The sequence below is a fragment of the Sorghum bicolor genome, chromosome 8 (genome assembly GCF_000003195.3).
Source record: "Sorghum bicolor cultivar BTx623 chromosome 8, Sorghum_bicolor_NCBIv3, whole genome shotgun sequence".
In the NCBI taxonomy this organism is placed as follows: Eukaryota; Viridiplantae; Streptophyta; class Magnoliopsida; order Poales; family Poaceae; genus Sorghum; species Sorghum bicolor.
The window spans coordinates 32,411,958-32,431,903 of NC_012877.2; the positions used below are offsets into that span (position 1 = coordinate 32,411,958).

Genomic DNA, 19,946 nt, shown 5'->3' on the forward strand with positions numbered 1-19,946 from the left:
ACATCAATAAGTGCATCAATGACCAAGCAACACATGACAATATCCGATGTATCGAGTATGATACCATACACGGCCCCCTCTAGATTAAAGCAGTTTTCTCCACACCTCTGACAAGTCATCTGGCCTCACAACTTCAAGTAAGAAAAGCTTAAGAAGTATGATGGCAAGGAGAACCCCAGGAACTGGATCACCCTCTATGAGATTGTTGTCCAATCAGCTATGGGTGACGAGCACGTAATGGCGAACTACTTCCCTGTCGTCCTTGATCAAGCCAGCCATCAATGGCTGCTCGGCCTACTAGAGAACTAGTTCAACTCACGGGTAGAATTACGCCAAGCATTCATCAACAATTTCATAGCCACCTGCGAGCAACCTGGCAACAAGTATGATCTTGAGACAATACGGGGTCGCAAGAACAAACTACTGCATGACTACATCCAATGTTTCTCGGATATGTGTCTTAAGATTCTAAAAATCTCCAATAATGAAGCAATCTTCGCATTCATCAAAGGCCTTCATTATCACGAAGCCCTTCGGAGCAAGTTACTTCGTAAAAGGCCGACCACGGTCGCCGAGCTTCTCGCTACCGCCAAGAACTACGCCGACGCCGATGACGCGGAAAAACTGATCAGATAAGATGTTAGAGGAAGCCAGCAACTTAACCACCCGCCTTGATGGGATAAGAACTGCGGCAACCGTGGGATATTCGACAGTCGCAATCCTTGCTGCAACGACAACCAAGAACGGAGGAAAGGATGGGATAGGCGCCGCGACCACCGTGACGACTTTAGGGGTAAGAGGCCCAGCGACAACGACCATGAGGTCAACACAGTGAAAAGGTTCTGTTGACACCATTTTTGGACACGTATTACGAAGGTTAATGGAGTTTGGGTCGGCAGATGAAAAAGTAATAACTGGTTGACAATGGAGTTGCCGATGGCTTATGATACCGATGATAAAGCAGCAGGATATGATCAAGTCCAGGAATGGTAGTTGATCTATGCTGATGGTCGATATTGACGATTGCTGATGCTGATGGAGGATGAATATGCTAATGGTGGTGGAGGAAGATGTAGGAATCATCGGAAAGATGATGATGGTGTGCCGATCGCCTAGGGTAGATGAATAATTATTTTCCATAATTATTAGAGTTTGTTTTGTATATGGATTCTGTTTAGTTTGGAATTTGAATCCTAGTTGTACCTGGTTGTAACTCTTTAGGACAAGGTATAAATATAGACGTGGTAGCGATGTAAGAGGACAATCCAATCAATTATACACAAAGTTTTACATCTATTTTCGCATCTACTTTCGATGACTTCGTCACCTCGCATATTTTCTTTTTACTTACAAGTTCTTAAGAATTCTTCGAGTCATACTCGATGAGTTCTCGAGTTCCGCATGAATACATCTTGGCCGTGACATCCAGGCGCATCGCTGTTGTCGGGACCAAAGTGTTCGAGTTACCACCTTTGTTGATTGTAAGGTCAAATCGGCTGGCACACCTTAACATTGAATCGGGTATCAGCCCTTTGTGTTTGCAGATCCACTTTTGCATCAACAGGTTCACAGGTCATCATGACTACCAGGATAACTACAACAAGGCCTTGAAGGGTCCATGCCACCTCCATCCTTGGTCCAATCACACAATGGAGAACTGCCACGACCTCAAGAACATCTACGTGCAACAGATCATCTAGGATGACGCCGCGAAGGCTATAGGCAACCATGATAGGTGCAACTGCGAGGATGAAGACGAGGACTAGGACCGAGACCCATGCCACCAATATGTTAACCCGACCAATGTCGTCCATTCCATCTTTAGGTGGCAAGGTATCGATTGAATCCAAGAGAGAGCGTAAGCTTCTCAGAAAGGTGTGCTCAACGTCGATAGTGCTGACGGCCTTATCGCTGATCCAAAGTATCCCGCCTGGTCTCATCGATAGACAACACCGATGAGCCACCATCTCTGGACCGGGGCGTTTTCCCCTAATTTTGGATCCATGCATCAACAACATTTGTTTTGAATGTGTGCTTGTCAACGGTGACAGCTCTATCGACATCTTGTTTCACAACAGTCTCCCTGCCCTCAAGCTAGATCAAGCAGATTGGAAGCCATATGAAGCTCGCTTCTTGTGCAATTTGGTACTCCAGTCCACTTCTGCATCAACTTTGTAAACTTTGTGGTCACCGACTTTGAAGGGACGTACCACGCCATTCTAGGTCGTCCGTCACTCACCACGTTTATGGCAGTACCACATTATTCGTACCTAGTGCTCAAGATGCCCACTGAGAAAGGGAGTCTCACAATCAAGGGCAATGTCTACACACCTAATACATGTGAGGAAGAAAGCTTCAAGATCACCGAGGCCATATACCTCTCGGTTTAGATGGCAGAGACCGCAACTCAAGCAGCACAGACGCCTCCGACCGGCTCGAGAACCCTGAGCTAGAGGCCCCAAGGAAGAATGTCAAGTCCAAGGAGCACAAAGAAATCTAGCTGGTTGATAATGATCCCGAGAAGATGGATCTTATCGGAGCCACCTTGGATCCTAAATAGGAAGACACGCTCGTCAAGTTTTTGAGGGACAACGCAAGTATTTTCGCATAGAAACCAACAGATACGCCCGTTGTTCTCCGGCACCTGATCGAGCACTCCTTGAATGTCTTGAAGACCACCAGACCTATCAAGCAAAAATTACAACAATTCACTCATGACAAAAAGGAGGACATTGATTACATCCAGATTGGCTTGCCAATCCAGTACTTGTAAGAAAAAAGAATAATGAATGGAGAATGTGCATTGATTACATTGATCTCAACAAACACTGTCCTAAAGACCCCTTTGGTCTCCCTTGTATCGACGAAGTGGTCGACTCTACGGCCGACTACGAACTTCCTTCTTTCTTCGACTGCTACTCTAGTTATCACTAGGTCTCTTGAAACGCTGATGATCAGATTAAAACCTCTTTCATTACCCATTTTGAAGCAATTGCTATATGACTGGGGCCACATACCAACGTGCCATTCAGCAACGTCTCCACGACAAGATATAGGATGACCTAGTCGAGGCCTACATCGATGATGTTGATGTGAAAACTAGGGACGCCAGCACTTTGATCGACAACTTTGATCAAACCTTCAAAGCACTCAATCAATATAAATGGAAGCTCAACCCCAAAAGAATGTGTCTTTAGGGTTCCCTCTGTTATACTGCTCGACAACGTTGTCAGTCGCGACGGCATAAGCCTGGTTCCCTCTAAAGTCAAGGCAATCCTTGATATGCGACCACCAAGGAAAGTGAAGGACGTGCAGAAGCTCACCAGTGCATGGCTGCCCTCAGCAGTTTCATATCTCGGCTAGGAGAAAAAGGGCTACCTTTCTTCAAATTGCTAAAAGTGTCCGACAAGTTCACCTGGACCGAGGAGGCTGACGTGGCATTTGCGCAACTTAAGGCTTTCCTAACCTCTCCTCCTGTCCTTACCACTTGGGAAGCTCCTTCGACCACAAATGGCAATGGCTAGTGTACTCCCTTCATTAGATATCTCACAGTCGGCACTGCCCCTCACCATAGTTGAAGGGGCCATCACGCCTTTCCCCCGACCAGCGACATCGAGCGGTGTCGCTAGTTGGTCAGATGGCGCTTCTAGATGATCGGTGGAGGGAGCCCCCACCAGCTCTGTTGGTAGGTCACTCAGTGGAAGCGCATCGTCCTGCTCGCCCATCCCCACTCTGCTCAGGGATGTCACAGGGCATTCCGGCAAAGGCTGCTCGGTGACTGGTTCTGCCAGTCTCGGCCCTTCACCCTGATCACGCCTGAATCTACATCGGAAGCCGCCCTATGAAGTTTTTTACATCGCATTAATTATAACTGGCTAGGCATTTATTTTTTGCAAGAGATTTTTTTACTTACAGGTCAAAAGCTCAATGGGATGTAGAAAATACTGTATACCTGGCACGTCCAGTCGCTGCCACTGGCCACGGCTGTTCTGGATGCGCCTGGTCGCTCGTAGTCGTGGCGGTGGTCGGCTCCGTCGACGGCTGCACGTTTGATGGTGAGATGACTTTGGGGAGTCTCCACGACCGGTGGACTAGGTCGGCGCCCCCTTTTCTTCTTCTTCGTCAAGCACCCGGTGTACTCGATGGCACTTTGGCACTAGATCTCCAGCAAGTGACTCGGCGGTGGTCGACGGACCTCGAGCTCGTCCCAGTGAGGCTGCCCTCTCCCGTGATGACTCAGAGGTCTTCGGTCTCTTGCCTGTGGCTTGGCCTTCCACGGATGGCTCCTCCTTGTTAGCATCTTTGTCACTGTGGGTCCACTCCCACTGGCTGCTCCATGCTAGGGGCTAGCGAAACAAAGACTGACGTCCGGTCAAGATCTCTGATCTATCGAGCACAAATCACACAAGTTTAGTGGTCAAGACAAGCATTGCAGATTAAATAACTCAAGACTGTATTCAGTTACCTTTGGTGGTGGTCAGGCCAGTTTGTATGCGTGCAAACGGTCTAAAAGCCCTAGTTTGGTTTTGGATAATTGATGAAACCCTAGTACTAGCCTCTATACTAAGTGTGTGTAGACTTAATGAGGTTGGTACATGCCAAGTGATGGAGCAAGTGATAATCATGGTGATGATGGTGATGACCATAAGATGATCAAGTGCTCAACTTAGAAAAGAAGAAAGAGAAAAACAAAACTCTATGGAGATCAAGGCAAAGGTATTGCTTAGGGTTTTGGTTTTGGTGATCAAGACAACATAGAGGGTGTGATCACATTTTGGATAGATAGCCATACTATAAAGAGGGTAATTCTTTGGCTAAGTGGTTATCAAGTGCCACTAGGTGTCATTGTTCATGTGCATGCATTTAGAACCTAGTGAGCTAACTAAACTCCTTTGAAGAAAATTATTATAAAAATGCTAACACACGTGCACTTGTTGGTATACACTTGGTGTTATTGGCACACTTTGAGAAGGAAGTGGAGTCTAAAGGGTAGAGAGAGGGTTTGGGTTCCTGTCGCCCTCCTGCCGAGCTTGCTCGGCGGGATTCGACGCTTTTGAGAAAATGAAATGCATATTTTATATTGCGCCAGTGGGATGTTTGGAGAAGTCGCGGGAGTGTTTCACCGAACGCAGTGCACAGAGGCACCAGAAGCGTCTGGTGCTATATCGGTATCTAACCAGAGAGTGCAGAGCGCACCGGACGCAGGAGATCTACTGTGTGCGAGTCCGGTGCTTGTTAGGGTCGGTGCGCTAGACTGCGTAGTTTTCTGATAGGGCACCGGACGCACCGGAGTGAGTCTGATGCTCCATGTTCAATGTGCGAACCAATGGCGAACCTCCCTACGTATGAGACCGGTAAACACTGGACGAGTCCGGTGCACAGCGTTCGGTGACCCCGTGCATTTGTAGACCTCTCTGCGCACGTGACCGGTGTGCACCGGACGTGTCCGGTGCCAACTTGACCGCGTCCGGTGCTCTGCAGGTGACCGTTAGAGATCAATGTGCGAAAGTGGATAGGGGGACACGTGGCAGTTTTTAGGGCACCGAACATAGAGCTTGAGCGTCTGGTGGTTCCCTGCGGCGCGTCCAGTGACTCTGATTTTAGCCCAATGAAAGAGCCAACAGCTCTATTTGTTTGAGGGGCTTATAAATAGTTGTTGGCTGTCACACCCCAAAATTCTTATTTTAGGATGTGACTTAGAAAACTCTAAATAACATTAAATGGTTTTATCATTTTCCTAAAAGATTCCCAACTTTAGTTAAGTTGTTGATATCTAGATAGTGGAAAATGTGAGCTTCTAAATTTTTTCGAATACAACTTAGTGATTTGTTGCATTCATGCCTTTGCACTGTGTTTTTGTGTGGAAAATAAATTTATTTGTTTCTAAAATACACCTAGGGTTGATCCTAATCATCTCCCCAAAATAACAAAAGTCCTCTGCCGACATCCTATCAAATAATCTAGCATGACCCATTCTCTCTTTCTCTCCTTTGTTTTCTTTCTTGAGCTCTCAGTTATTTTGGTGCCCATGAATTTTTTTGGGTCAATCCAACCAAGTACACATTCTCTCATTTTCCCAATGGATAATTAACATCTTTCACTTGTGTTGGGTCAAGCACAACTCGGCTCAACACACCTCTCTTTCTTTCTCCCAACTCCTAGCTGCCCCTATCTCCCTCTCTCTTTCACGTGGAAATGCTGCAGCAATTCTTTCCTGGTCGCCCTTCCCTTCCAGACATTTACATGTAGGAACAACAATAGTAGCTCTCTCCTTGATCACATGAAACATTCTCTCTAATTTTCCTCTTTACTCTACGTTGGTTACCACTTCATCTCAAATACATGAGTAAAGGGCAGACATACATCTTCCCTGTTGCCCCACATCATTTCTTTCGCATGCATAAAACAACAGCTTCATATAACTCCTCGCTTAATTCTCTTGGTCACGCCTCTCTTAACCACACCTTTCCTTAACACCTCCGGTTTTCTCTCCATTAGTTCACAAAATTAGAAGTGGTTGCACTCACCTCTCCCTAGTCGACATCTCCCCTATTCCTGCTAACACCCATTGTCTCCCCCTCCTGCAAAATAACATCAACACTTAGTACTCCTCCTTAATCTTCTTTCTACTTTTTCTGCAATTACTCAAATGAAAGGCATGACCAGTCATGGGTGATCTCGTCATTCTTCTACTGCTCCCACGCCCTCTCTACTCTCATGCAAAATAAATGCACATAATTACTTTGTCCCATAATTTACTAGGCATGCACAATTCTCTTAAGAGTGCTCCTTTACTCCATCAATTTCTGTTCTACTCTTGCATGCAGAAACAGCAGACCATGCTTCTCTCACACACACACATAAGTACATGGGATCTTTTATTTCCACTCTTGCACCTGGTCAACCTCTTGTTGTTGCTGCACAATCCTTTTCCTCCATGCAAAAGTTATACCAGCAGTAATTCTCCTCCCACAATTCCTTGGTCCTATCTTCTTTACATTGCTCTCTTCAATCCCTCTTAATCCCTCCAACATTATTGCCTTGACAACTAAGTAAAAACTGCTGGCCGGCCACCTCATGCTGTTGTCTCCTCTATTCCATTGCATGCATCCATGCAGAAATTAATAACCATAATTCCTCCTCTCCTTTCTCAACAATGCAGCAGCCATATTGCGTGAAAGATGCTGCCCACTCTCCTCTCCTGGTTCTTTCTCCTTTTCTCTCATGCATATATTGCAGTAAGTAACTTCCAATCTTAATTCCTGAGCCTCACCTCCTTTGCATGTCTCTCTTCAACCCTCTTATAATAGCATCCTTTTATTCCCTCTAATATTTACTTTTCTCATACATGCAATGGCAGCAGTTAGTCTTTTCTCTCTTCTTCACGGTGCTAATTTCTTATGTAAAATAACCGCTGCACTTAATTCCTTAGCCCATAATTTCTTCTGTCTCTTTCATGTGGAGAAGTTTCCGTGATCATCTGTATGGTGCCTCTCTCCTTCCTGTCATGCAAAAACTGAAGCACACATCTCATTCATCATCTCTTAATTCCCATGGTCACACATCCCTCTTTATTTCTCTTTTAGCAATACTTCTTTACTCCATTACATGAACATAATAGCAGTCATTTCTCTTGCTGCTGCACTGGCGCCTCTCCCTTCCCTTTATGCAAGAGTACAACAACCAATTCCTTTCTCTATTAATTCTCTAACCCCATTTAATTTATTGGAATTCCTCTCATCTTTAACTACAAGAATGCATGCAGCCATATTTGCTTCTTTTTTTTCTCACGCGCAACCAGCAGCCTGCCCCTCTTAATCCTCTCTTAACACCATTCTTTCACTCACCCATTTTATTCCTCTTCAAGTGCATGCACCCATGCAGCAAACCCACAGCATATAACCTCCCACTCACCCCCTCACCTCCTCACGCAAGCACCAGAGGAGAAGCTCCTCATGTTCTCCCCTTCCTCCCAATGGCTGCCCTCTCATCCTCCATACTCTTCTCTTCCTTCTCCACAAAAACAGCAGCCACCACCTCTCCTCCTCTCCTTCCTCCTCCATGGATGCCCCCCTATTTCCTCTTTCTCCATCACATCACAACAGAGAGCCCTGCTGCTGCAATTCATTTGTGCCGCTGCGTTCGTCATTCTAGAACTTGAGCACGCAGATAGAGAAAGCCGCCACCACTACATCTTCTGTGCAGAGCAAGGTGATGTCGTGAACTCTTCTTTGATTCAACCTTACTGGCCCTCTCCCATGTCTCACTCGATTCTCTTTTGCACATCATGAGGACATCCTCAAGGTTGAATCATTGCAGCCCCATCTGAACCGATGTCCGGCGTTAAGAGCGCAAGATACTCCCGGGCAACAGCGCCCAATGCCATAGCTGCTGTACCACTTTGGTGAGAACACTCCCTTCCCATCTTTCCTTTTCATTCTGCAGTCCAAGCCCCTCTCATCCATCTTTTTGATCCCGCATGTGGCATAGATTAACTCTGAAGCGGGATGAACACTATTCTATTGATCGCAGTCCCAATCACCACCCCGTCATCGATGAAGACTGCCGCTAAATTCGTCTCCATCTTTTGCCAACCCCAATGTGAGGACCCCTGTCATGATCTCCATTGTGTTTATATGTTACCCGCTGTAGAACATGTGCTGTAGTCTATGTGTGATCAAATTCTAGCAAAGTTTCCACATAATCATGTCTATGTACCTCGTGGGCAGCAGCACCGTTGCCTATTGGGATTCGTATTTCTAGTATTCTAATGCTTCTATCATTGAGCCCTTTGGTCATGATTTAGTTCTCAAAGTAGCACTTGTTCCTGCAAATTTGTATGGCCAAACCATCAAAGGTGAAAGAAATATCATCATTTTTGTATCCACTGTTCTGCTGTCCTAGATGATGTGCAACATCAAATTTCGTTGTTGTTCCCCATCCATCCTTTGAGTTATTTGATGAATCCTTTGGCTAGAATATCCATCATATACCTGCACATGCCCTCATAAAGTTCCATGAATATGGAGTCCAATGCGAAAGAGTTGCAATTGTTTCTATGCTTGCTGCCACGAGAACCTCGCAGACGCACTGCTGCTGGTTGGCACACACATTTCCTTTGTTCTATTGCTCCAGTGACTGTGTCCTTCAACCACAACATGTTTCGTATCTTTTCACATGCCTGTATGAAATTTCGTTGCCATAGAATTCAAGATAAAAGATATATATTTCTATCTTGTGCTTGCTGTCCCAGCAGCCCCGCAGCAAGAGTTCCTGCTAATTGGTATGTGCGTTCCCATTGTTCCGTCACTCCAGTGACCATCTCCTTCAACCAAAATGTGTCTCATATCCTTGCACACGTCTCTGAGAAGTTTTGTGGCCATAGGATGAAAGACGAACCATATATCATTCTTTTAGTGCTTGCTCTCCCTGCTGCTCTGCAGTCGCGCTGCAGCCGATTGGCGAGTGCATTCCCAAAAATCCGTTACTCCATTTGTCAAATCCTTTTTACCCACTTATGTATCATGAACACACACATACCTCTGTAAGTTGGCTTGTCCATAAGTGCCACAGTGGCTGAGATATCGAGGCCATGGCAACTGCTACTCCTGCTGTCCGAAATCAGTCATGCCCCCCATCCTATGTTTGCGTTTCCAGACTCATAGATGGCCAAACCACCATTTCCTTTTGCTAGAACATAACTCATGCGGTCCATAGAGACCCTACAACATAGATTGCTGATATGTGCTGACAAGAGTATGCTATCAGTGACCATAAGCCTGCTGTCCGCTGTCGTGCACAACCTGCGTGCACTGGTGTCTCACCGTGTTCCCCTTTAATGAAGCATTCACCCTGCTGCAGCCATTGGTCGAAATATGTTCCGAAATGTCCTCTTTACTAATCCAAATGGTCATCATTATATCCTAAAGTATGTTGCCAAACCTAAGCTATAGGTTGATCCTCACTTTTTGCTATGCAACCATCATCTCATCGTTGTTGGCAAATTCAATCTTTGCCAACCGCCACCATTGTTTTTGAGTCCTCATGTTCTATGACTAGAAATATATATTTTCTTGATAGTATCTTACTATACCATCTCACTACCATGTGTATGTTTTCTCTCATCAAACTTGCATATCTTTCTATGTTTACTTCATTCTTCCTAATATCCTATCCATCTTGTATACACCCCTCTAATCATTTACCTCTCATCTATACATCCTTATCTTGTGTAAATCTTCTAATTCAGCCCATATCCATCATGTTTATTCCATTCGACCTATCATTTCTCGAAACCTTCTAGTCTCTATCTTGCAACTCTTTTAATCATGGCTTTTATGTTCGTTGTTTTTGCGCTCAACGATCAACTTCTACATGTTTAAAACTTTTATTCTATTTTGTAATGCTTAATGTATTGTTTTTAGGTTCTCTTGTGATGCTTGTGCCGGTTGATTGCTAGCGTTAGAAGAGGAGCTCTACAAGGATGATCAAGAAGTTGGATAGCAAGAATTTGGAAGGCAAGTGTAACAAGAGTTCCCTTGTTACCTAATAACTATTTAATCACCTCTTCATGTGCATGTGTCTAATATGATAAACCCCTAAGGATTTTACCTAGAACCTTTGTTATCCTGAATCCCTTGTTACCTTGGATTATGCATATGGGTAGTTTTGCTTAGTCTGCAATCACAAAACTATATAATATTAATCTTGACTAATGGGTTATATAATCAATGATAAAATTATGCTTTTTAGCAACATGGATAAAAGGGGTCTAGAGCATTGGGCCATTTGGGTGCTCTAGTCTGTCCTCCGTAAGGACTGAATCTTAAAGCGGCCACCCAGGATTTATCGTACAGCCATGAGAGCTACATGGCTCTAGCTTTAGCTCAGTAAAATGAACTTCTCTAACTTGTTAGTGGTTACCGAAAGGCGCAAGAGGCGGGTGCCTCGTGGTGTATAGTTGTTTTCCTAACTTGGTGTGTATAGTGCCGCGACCACATGTGCCTCTCGGAGGAGGACACCTATGCACACTTGCCACTGAAACCTCGCGGCTACTAACTTGTTAGGGGGACTTTCGAAAGGCTTCATAGTGAACCCTACCGACTTACCTTGGAAGTGGGTCAAGAGGCTGATCACCTCAGGCATATGGGTAACACGACTCATGGTGAAAGTGTATAAGCTCTGTAGAGTGTTTTAAAACTGATATATCAACCGTGCTCATGGACACGAGAGGCCTGGATCCTTTTCGAGATAGATGGTTCTATGGATGGTTTGGGTTGATGACAAAACTTGATGATAATTATTATGGGTCTGTTTGGTTGGCTGGCTAAGTCCTAGCCAGGCTTCAGTAAGCCACCTTCATGCTGTTTGGTTGTCTGTTTAGAGGCTTAAGCCAGGCTCCAGGAAGCCACCGACCACCCCTTAGCCAGGCTATGAAAAAACGGATGGGCTGATCGTTCTTTGGGGGCCAGGCTTGGTTAAGCCCCGAACTGAGCTCTCGTCACCGCTCGCGTCTTGTTCCTTCGCCTAGCAACGCCGGGCCCCCGCCGCTCCCGCTCTCCAGCGCCGATGAGCCCCCGCTCTACATCCTTCTCTCCAGCGCCGACGAGCCCCCGCCGCTCCCGCTCCCGTTGGGCCCGCCCCGCCGCCCCCGAGATGGCCGAGGATGGGAGGTGGGCGGGGTGGAGCGGAAGGCCGAGATTCGCTGGAGCTCGCGAGCTTGGCGGCGGAGCGAGTCGGGATCCGCGTCGCGGCTCGCCGGAGCGTGCGAGCCGGGCGACGTCGCGGCTTGCCGGAGCGCGCGAGCCTGGTGGCGTCGCGCTCGCCGGAGCGCGCGAGTCTAGCGGCGGAGCGGGTCGGGATCCAGCGCGCGAGGGCGAGGGGATCCAGCTCGTCGGCGTCGCGGCTCGCCGGAGCGCACTGCTGGCCGGGAGCAGCGGAGGTCCGGTCGCGGCGGAGCTGCTTCAGCGCGCTGCTGGCCTCCGTCGTGTCGCCACCTCCACCTCTCTCGAGGTACAAGATGAAGACGGTGAGCCCCCACCTCCTCCTAGCAGCTCGCCGACGAGCCCCCACTCCCCTCCCCTCCCCTCCCTCTCCCTCGACCAGGACAAGGCTCGTCCCATGCTCTAGTTCACACCGGAGTGACGCTCATCGTGTGCTCGATGAATTGCCGCAAAAGATGGTGAAGTTACCCGTGTAAAGAGGAGGTGACTCTACCCCAGCCAAACCAACCAACCAAACACAACTAGATGCTAACCAGGTTTAGATAGTGTAGACAACCAAACAACTCATATTGGCTTGCTAGAGTCAAGCTTAGGTTAGCCTGGCTTATTTCCTAGCCAGGCTAGAAAGAAGCCAGGTAACCAAACACACCCTATACTTCTTACGTTGGCAGCTTAAGCATAACCTAGCAACATAGGTTTAATAATAAAATATTACCAACTAAAAATGCTTATCGCAGTCAAACCACGTCAAGCCTTTTGAGCCTTGCATCCCCTCATGTTATACTTGTTGAGTATGGTGCGCTCACACTTGCTTTACATTCAACAATCAAAAATCCTGAATGGATACCAGATGGTGATACAAAGGCAGAGTTCCCTGAGATGTTCCAGGAGTACTAGGCGAGTGTACCCCCAGTCAACCGTCCCGGTGGAAAATGGAGACCCAAAGTGAAGATTAGGATTAGTTTCCGCTATGCTTTGTAATAGATGTAATCCTTTGTTGTAACTATGTTCCGATATATAATAAAGTATTGTTCTTTATATTCTCCATATTTGTCACTATATGTGTTGTGTGGACATCCTAGGCACACATATAGTTAGCGCTTGGTCTTCTTTGGAAAACCGGGTGCGACATTGGCCGGCTTGGGGCTCACCTTCTTTGCATTCTAGCATACTTGATATACTTGTGAGCCTAAGCAAACACCTCCCACTCATCTCCTTCATAGATTATTCATCTTTGTGAGATTGGGAGTGATTCCAAGTGCATTTGCTTGAGTGATTGCATCTAGTGGCACTTGAGGTCGATTTGGCTACGGTTTTCTTGTTACTCTTGGTGGTTGCCACCACCTAGATGGCTTGGAGTAGTGGAGGAGGACTGACACAAGTTGGTGATTGTTCATGGCCATCTCTCGGTGATTGTGAGGGGTCATGTACCTTCCCCGGCGGAGAGCCGAAAGGTAACTCTAGTGGATTGCTCATGTCATTAAGTTACCTCACTTGTGGGTAGGTTCTTGCGGTGTCCTAGTGAGGACAAGATTCGTGCTACACCTCTTAGCCGCCGAATCACCAAGTGTTGGTCGACACATCGGGGACATAGCGTGCCAGCAAGCACGTCAACCTTGGGAGAAAAATCGGTGTCTCAATTGTGTTTGATTGGCATTCTCCCCGTGCTTCATTGTTTGGTGATTGGTTTGTCCCCTACACGGCGGTATAAATATCTCTTCTTCCCAATTTACTTACGACAAAGTAGTGTAACTAGTTTAGTTGCTAGTCTTGCCTTGTGTAGCATAGTTCACTAGTGTAGCTTGTAGTGACTTAGCTCTTGAGTGCCTAGTGATTATATTAACTAGAATTGTTGGATAGGTGGCTTGCAAACACACCTTTAGAGCTAGAGCAAAAAGCTTCGCTTTGTTATTTACTAACCTCTTACTCTAGTGAGTTTGTAGAATTTTTAAATAGGCTATTCACCCCCCCCCTCTAGCCACATTAGGACCTTTCAAGTGGTATCGGAGCCATGGTCACCATTTGTGAAGGCTTAATAACCTCGGTCCTCAAATTATGGCTCAAATAGTGTTCAACCATGTTGGGGGCAAACCACCGTTCTTTGATGGCACAAGTTCATTTGACTATTGGAAGAGAAAAATGAAAATGTACCTTGGATCAATAAATGATAGAGTGTGGGAAGTGATAGAGAATGACTTTGCAATTCTTGATCCCGCCAACCCCACTGACAATGGAAGAGCAAACAAGCAATGCAATACTATGGCTCTCAACACAATATACAATGGCATTGATTAAACAGTGTTTGAACAAGTCAAAGATCTCGAGAAGGCAAGTGAAGTGTGGACAAGACTAGAAGAAACCTATGAGGGCACTACAAGAGTAAAAAGTGACAAGTTATACATGCTCAAGGACAAGCTATCCAACTTCAAGATGAAGGATGATGAGTCAATCTCGGAGATGTTCTATAGGCTCCATGTCATCATCAATGATCTCAAGGGCCTTGGTGGGAATGTAAAGGGTGAGGACTTCATTCACAAGTTCTTGATGTGTGCTTGCCCAAGAGGTTCAAGACATTGAGAACAATCATCTTTAGAGGAGGATTGACGGGTGTATCTCCCAATGAGGAGGTACTTGGAGATGTCATGATCGAGGATCAATACAATGACAATGATGATGATGAGGTCATAAAGAAGGATGATGATGATAAGAAGAAGAAGAGTGTAGCATTCAAAGCTAGCTCTTCATCCAAGAGCAAGAACAAGGGCAAGGGAAAGAAGGAAGAATCAAGTGATGAGGAGTGCTCCAATGATGATAGTGATGATGAAGCACTAGCACTCTTCGTCCACAAGTTTGGCAAGATGATGAAGAAGAAGGGCTATCACACAAGAAAGAGAAGAGATCACTTCAAGAACAAGGAGCATATGAGGCTATGCTACAAGTGTAAGAGCCCCGATCATATTGTCGTGGATTGTCCTTACAATAGTGACAATGATGAGCATGACAAGAAGAACAAGAAGGAGAAGAAAGAAAACAAAGAAAAGAAGATGGTCTTCAAGAAGAAGAAGAAGGTTGGATCCTATGTTGTGACATGGGACAGTGATGCTTCTTCGGATGATGATTCAAGTGATGATGACAAGGCATCCAAGAAGAAGGCGCTTGCTAGTATTGCTATCAACAACAAGCCTTCACTCTTCGACACTCCTTCATGCTTCATGGCCAAGGACCACAAGGTACAATATGATGAAAGTGAAAGTGAACATGTACATGAACATGAACATGATAGTGATAGTGATGATGAAAATGAATTCACTAATGAACAACTCATGGACATGTTAGAGCAAGCCGATTCACTTATTCAATCTAAAAACAAGAAGTGCAAAGAATTGGCCAAGAAGTTAAAAGCTCTTGAGCAATCCTTTGATGAGCTCAATGCTACTCATGAGAGGCTAGTGGATGCCCATGAGAAGCTTGGCAAGGCTCACACCAAGCTTGAAAAAGCTCACTCCTTGTTATTAGAAGAGAACAAGGAAAAGGTTGTTGTATCATGTGATGTGGGCACAACATGTGACTTAATTAAGGAATCACACAACCCACCTATTGTTGTTTCCACTAACTCTTCTTGTAGGTCATCATCTACCACCACTAACTCTACCTCTACTTCTAGTGATGGTGTCACTTGTGATCCTTCACTAAAGGTCGAGAATGAGACTCTCAAAAGAAAGGTGGATGAGCTCAGTCACGCCCTAGGCAAGGCCTATGGTGGTGAGGCCCGCTTGCTAAAGTGCTTGTGTAGCCAAAGGTTTTCTCTCAAGAAAGATGGATTAGACTATACCCCCAAGAAAGGCAAGGCGACCTTTGTAACTCACAAGCCTAGCTTTGTGAAGAGAAATGGTCGGTATTGCAATAGATGCAAGCAAGTTGGGCACCAAGAGCTTAACTACAATAAAATGAACAATAAAAATGCTAATGTATCTTACATTCCATTTGATTCTTGTTATGTGCTTACCAAGGGTGAGAAGGGTGTGCATGCTAAGTTTGTTGGTACACCAATTGTGGGTCCAAAGAAGAAGGTCATTTGGGTACCAAAAAGCTTAGTCACTAACCTCCAAGGACCCAAACACGTATGGGTACCTATGAAACATTAATTTGTTTTGTAGGTAATCTATAAAGCCGGAGGAAGGCATTGGGTGCTTGATAGTGGGTGCACACAACGCATGACCGGTGATTCAAGGATGTTCAATTCAATCAATCCAAATGATGATAATGGTGTTGATAGTATCACATTTGGTGACAATGGCAAAGGCAAGGTCAATGGGCTCGGTAAAATTGCTATATCCAATGACTTGAGCATTTCCAATGTGCTGCTAGTAGAGAGGTTGAACTTCAATTTGCTATCCGTAGCTTAACTTTGTGATCTTGGTTTCAAATGCATATTTGGAGTTGATGATGTAGAGATCATAAGTGTAGATGACTCTAACTTGATATTCAAAGGCTTTAGATATGAGAATCTATACATGGTTGATTTCAATGCTAGTGAAGCTCAATTGTCAACATGTTTGCTCACTAAATCTAGCATGGGTTGGTTATGGCATAGAAGGCTTGGTCATGTTGGAATGAAACAATTGAACAAGTTAGTCAAACATGATCTTGTTAGAGGCTTGAAAGATGTCACGTTTGAGAAAGATAAGTTTTGTAGTGCATGTCAAGCCAGAAAGCAAGTTGGCAACACTCATCCAAAAAAGAGCATCATGAGTACATGCAAGGCATTTGAGTTGTTGCACATGGATCTATTTGGACAAACCACATACACAAGCATTGGTGGAAATAAATATGGATTTGTGATAGTGGATGACTTCACAAGATATACATGGGTATTCTTTCTTAGTGACAAGAGTGATGCTTTTGCAACCTTCAAAACATTTGTCAAGAGAATACACAATGAGTTTAAAACAACCATCAAGAAAGTGAGAACTGACAATGGAAGTGAATTTAAGAACACAAAAGTTGATGAGCTTTGTGATGAATTTGGTATTAGGCATCAATTCTCGGCCAAGTATACTCCACAATCAAATGGTCTTGTTGAGAGGAAGAATAGAACCTTGATTGACATGTCAAAATCAATGCTGAGTGAGTACAATGTGAGTCGTTCTTTTTAGGCTGAAGCAATCAACACGGCTTGCTACTATAGCAACCGACTCTATTATCACCCAATGATGGAAAAGACTCCGTATAAGCTCTTGAATGGAAGAAAGCCCAACATTGCATATTTTCAGGTTTTTGGTTGCAAATGCTACATATTGAAGAAAGGCACTAGATTGAGCAAATTTCAAAAGAAATGTGATGAAGGTTTCTTGCTTGGTTACTCCACTACTAGGAAAGCTTATAGAGTTTGGAATTTGGCAAGTGGTGCTCTTGAAGAGGTGCATGATGTTGAGTTTGATGAAACAAATGGCTCTCAAGAGGAAGATGAGAATCTAGATGATGTGAGAGGCACTCAATTGGCCGATGCAATGAAGAACATGTACATTGGTGATTTAAGGCCTAGAGAGGTGATTGATGTTGAAGATGACAAAGATCAAGTGCTTCCTGCCTTTAATGTTCAAGCTAATGGTTCTCATGATGAAAATCAAGCTAGTACAAGTGGTATACAAGTGCAAGATCAATAAACTAGTACATCATCTCATGATCAACCAAGTGCAAGCAATCAAGTGCAAATACTCCAACAAACAAATATTGCAAGAGATCATCCATTAGATCATATCATTGGTGACATTCAAAGAGGAGTGCAAACTAGATCAAGACTAGCATCATTTTGTGAGCATTTCTCCTTTGTGTCTGACATTGAGCCAAAGAAGATTGATGAAGAATTGAGAGATGTTGATTGGGTTAATGCTATGCATGAAGAGCTTAACAATTTCAAGAGAAATCAAGTATGGGAATTAGTTGATAGGCCTAGTGATCACAATGTCATTGGTACTAGATGGGTCTTTCGCAACAAGCAAGATCAAGACGGGATAGTTGTAAGGAACAAAGCAAGATTGGTAGCACAAGGCTATACTCAAGTTAAAGGTCTTGACTTTGGTGAAACATATGCCCCGGTTGCAAGATTGGAAGCAATTAGGATCTTGTTGGCCTATGCTTGTGTTCATAACATCAAGTTACATCAAATGGATGTGAAAAGTGCATTTATCAATGGCTATATCAATGAAGAAGTATATGTTGAGAAACCACCCGGTTTTGAAGATGACAAGAAACCCAACCATGTTTAAAAGCTAAGAAAGGCATTTTATGGTTTGAAGCAAGCACTTAGAGCATGGTATGACAGATTGAGAGATTTCTTACTCTCTAAAGGTTTCAAGATGGGCAAGGTTGACACCACTCTCTTCACCAAGAAGATTGGCAAGGACTTGTTTGTGTTACAAATATATGTAGATGATATCATATTTGGATCAACCAACCAAAAATTTTGTGAGGAGTTTGGAAACATGATGGCTAATGAATTTGAGATGTCAATGATTGGAGAGCTTAGTTACTTCCTTGGTCTTCAAATCAAGCAATTGAAGAATGGCACATTTGTGAGTCAACGCAAGTACATAAAAGACATGCTCAAGAAGTTTGGTATGGATGATGCAAAATCAATTAGTACTCCAAGGGGAACAAATGGAAGCCTAGATAGTGATACAAGTGGAAATATGGTAGATCAAAAGTTGTATAAGTCTATGATTGGAAGCCTACTCTATGTGACCGCATCAAGACTGGATGTCATGTTTAGTGTATGCATATGTGCAAGATTCCAAGCCTCACCAAGAGAAAGCCATTTGAAAGCAACAAAGAGAATATTGAGGTACTTGAAGCATACACAAAATGTTGGTTTATGGTATCCCAAAGGTGCAAAGTTTGAACTTGTTGGATATTCCGACTCGGACTATGCAGGATGCAAAGTTGAGAGAAGAAGCACATCAGGCACATGTCAACTATTGAGAAGATTGTAACAGAACCGACCAATTTATAAGAATTCAAGTGAATTAGCGACCACAAAGCAGTCAAGACAATGGACTTGAACCCATATAAACCCAGTAGTCCGACGAAATCTCAGAAGACCACGATTCAACCAACATACAACCAAGATCGTACATGATCAAGCATCACCATCACAGATTACATACATTCATCATAGAACATAGTTTTACAACACATCGGAGTTTGAAACAAAGTTATTACAAACCAGTTCAGTAGTGGAAGCAAAGTAGTTTTGAACATCACACACCTAGTTTAATTACATGCCAGCTCCATAGTCAACCCAACAAAAGCACAACTGAAGATAAAGGAAGTGATCATGCCCATGATCTACTCATCGTCCGCAGCCGGATGATGACAGTTAGCACAGTAGCCGTGATAAACGACATCATCTGCAACAAGGGTAAATAAAACCCTAAGTACGAGAATGTACTCAGCTAGACTTACCCGTCATAAACTAGAAATAAAGTGACACCAAGGAGTATGCAAGGCTGATATTTGTGGACTGGTTTGACTCACATTTTTGCATAAAAAGCTTTAGTTGTAAGTAACCCATTTATAACATTTCAGCAGCAGGTTCATTACTTAACAACTATCCACTAGATTAGCACCTGTTCTAAGCATACACTTGAGTATTTAAGCATCACAATAATAACCATATCTAGATTATCACATAGCTATCAACATTCTCATCATAACCATTAAGTTCATTTAGTGAGTTCTATGCTGCCGCTGCTCGAGTCAAGTTCTCACTATCCGGGAGAGACGGCGATTCGAATTGATTCCTATCCAGCTGGAGGGGTATTCCTAGCACTCACCCAAGCGTACTTCATGAGGGCAGCTCGGATCACCTTTAGCACAACTCCGGACCAATTCTCGGGTCCGTACAGCGTCGCACCCCAAGGGACCGCCAATCTGCCAGGGTCAGGACTCTAACCTGACACCTCGGTCTTACGCCATTGACTCCCCGCACATCCTTGCTACCAACCAGGGTGCGCACTTAAACCGAACGGGGTATCCGGCCGGAGATGCACTCGTAGGCTTCGTGGTCGGAACGACTTATCCGGCCAGCTAAGTGTTAGGCATGCGTTCAACATGACACGAGGACGTACAGCGAGTCGGTCCTTAACCGACACGGACGGGGATAGATTCACACCCAAGACCTCCTTGCCTTGTTGCTACACTATCGTCATCCCGCCCGGTCTC

The 19,946-nt window shown here is 44.6% G+C and overlaps 1 long non-coding RNA gene across 1 annotated transcript; it reads left to right on the forward strand.

Annotated features, from left to right (window-relative positions):
- On the forward strand, window positions 8,135-10,715 carry LOC110429900. Its single transcript, XR_002447091.1, has 4 exons — window positions 8,135-8,211; window positions 8,305-8,404; window positions 8,491-8,601; window positions 10,425-10,715. It is a non-coding gene; the product is annotated as an uncharacterized LOC110429900 (long non-coding RNA).